Below are 2477 nucleotides of genomic sequence, written 5' to 3'. Positions count from 1 at the left end.
ACATGGTGAGTGTGTGGTGAGTGACATGGTGAGTGTGTGGTGAGTGCGTGGTGAGTGTGTGGTGAGTGTCATGGTGAGTGTGTGGTGAGTGTGTGGTGAGTGTGTGGTGAGTGTGTGGTGAGTGTGTGGTGAGTGTGTGGTGAGTGTGTGGTGAGTGACATGGTGAGTGTGTGGTGAGTGTCATGGTGAGTGTGTGGTGAGTAACATGGTGAGTGTGTGGTGAGTGTCATGGTGAGTGTGTGGTGAGTAACATGGTGAGTGTGTGGTGAGTGTCATGGTGAGTGTGTGGTGAGTGTGTGGTGAGTGTGTGGTGAGTGTGTGGTGAGTAGTAGGTGGTGAGTGTGTGGTTAGTGACATGGTGAGTGTGTGGTGAGTGTGTGGTGAGTGTGTGGTGAGTGTGTGGTGAGTAACATGGTGAGTGTGTGGTGAGTGTCATGGTGAGTGTGTGGTGAGTGTGTGGTGAGTGTGTGGTGAGTAACATGGTGAGTGTGTGGTGAGTGTGTGGTGAGTGTGTGGTGAGTGTGTGGTGAGTAGTAGGTGGTGAGTGTGTGGTGAGTGCGTTGTGAGTGTGTGGTGAGTGTGTGGTGAGTAGTAGGTGATGAGTGTGTGGTGAGTGTGTGGTGAGTGTGTGGTGAGTGTGTGGTGAGTGTGTGGTGAGTAACATGGTGAGTGTGTGGTGAGTGTGTGGTGAGTGTGTGTGTGGTGAGTGTGTGGTGAGTGTGTGGTGAGTGAGTGGTGAGTGTGTGGTTAGTGACATGGTGAGTGTGTGGTTAGTGACATGGTGAGTGTGTGGTGAGTGTGTGGTGAGTGTGTGGTGAGTGTGTGGTGAGTGACATGGTGAGTGTGTGGTGAGTGTCATGGTGAGTGTGTGGTGAGTAACATGGTGAGTGTGTGGTGAGTGACATGGTGAGTGTGTGGTTAGTGACATGGTGAGTGTGTGGTGAGTGTGTGGTGAGTGTGTGGTGAGTGTGTGGTGAGTGTGTGGTGAGTGTGTGGTGAGTGACATGGTGAGTGTGTGGTGAGTGACATGGTGAGTGTGTGGTTAGTGACATGGTGAGTGTGTGGTGAGTGTGTGGTGAGTGTGTGGTGAGTGTGTGGTGAGTGTCATGGTGAGTGTGTGGTGAGTGTCATGGTGAGTGTGTGGTGAGTAACATGGTGAGTGTGTGGTGAGTGTGTGGTGAGTGTGTGGTGAGTGTGTGGTGAGTGTCATGGTGAGTGTGTGGTGAGTAACATGGTGAGTGTGTGGTGAGTGTCATGGTGAGTGTGTGGTGAGTGTCATGGTGAGTGTGTGGTGAGTAACATGGTGAGTGTGTGGTGAGTGTGTGGTGAGTGACATGGTGAGTGTGTGGTGAGTGTCATGGTGAGTGTGTGGTGAGTAACATGGTGAGTGTGTGGTGAGTGTCATGGTGAGTGTGTGGTGAGTGTCATGGTGAGTGTGTGGTGAGTAACATGGTGAGTGTGTGGTGAGTGTGTGGTGAGTGTGTGGTGAGTGTGTGGTGAGTGTGTGGTGAGTAGTAGGTGGTGAGTGTGTGGTGAGTGCGTTGTGAGTGTGTGGTGAGTGTGTGGTGAGTGTGTGGTGAGTAGTAGGTGGTGAGTGTGTGGTCAGTGTGTGGTGAGTGTGTGGTGAGTGTGTGGTGAGTGTCATGGTGAGTGAGTGGTGAGTGTGTGGTGAGTGTGTGGTGAGTGAGTGGTGAGTGTGTGGTGAGTAGTAGGTGGTGAGTGTGTGGTGAGTGTGTGGTGAGTGTGTGGTTAGTGACATGGTGAGTGTGTGGTTAGTGACATGGTGAGTGTGTGGTGAGTGTGTGGTGAGTGTGTGGTGAGTGTGTGGTGAGTGACATGGTGAGTGTGTGGTGAGTGTCATGGTGAGTGTGTGGTGAGTAACATGGTGAGTGTGTGGTGAGTGTCATGGTGAGTGTGTGGTGAGTAACATGGTGAGTGTGTGGTGAGTGTCATGGTGAGTGTGTGGTGAGTGTGTGGTGAGTGTGTGGTGAGTGTGTGGTGAGTAGTAGGTGGTGAGTGTGTGGTTAGTGACATGGTGAGTGTGTGGTGAGTGTGTGGTGAGTAACATGGTGAGTGTGTGGTGAGTGTGTGGTGAGTGTGTGGTGAGTGTGTGGTGAGTGTGTGGTGAGTAGTAGGTGGTGAGTGTGTGGTGAGTGCGTTGTGAGTGTGTGGTGAGTGTGTGGTGAGTGTGTGGTGAGTGTGTGATGAGTGTGTGGTGAGTGTGTGGTGAGTGTGTGGTGAGTAGTAGGTGGTGAGTGTGTGGTGAGTGTGTGGTGAGTGTGTGGTTAGTGACATGGTGAGTGAGTGGTGAGTGTGTGGTGAGTAGTAGGTGGTGAGTGTGTGGTGAGTGAGTGGTGAGTGTGTGGTGAGTAGTAGGTGGTGAGTGTGTGGTGAGTGTGTGGTGAGTGTGTGGTTAGTGACATGGTGAGTGTGTGGTTAGTGACATGGTGAGTGTGTGGTGAGTAACATGGTGAGTG

The sequence above is a fragment of the Lampetra fluviatilis genome (genome assembly GCF_964198595.1).
Source record: "Lampetra fluviatilis chromosome 48 unlocalized genomic scaffold, kcLamFluv1.1 SUPER_48_unloc_3, whole genome shotgun sequence".
In the NCBI taxonomy this organism is placed as follows: domain Eukaryota; kingdom Metazoa; phylum Chordata; class Hyperoartia; order Petromyzontiformes; family Petromyzontidae; genus Lampetra; species Lampetra fluviatilis.
This window is presented reverse-complemented; position numbering follows the sequence as displayed.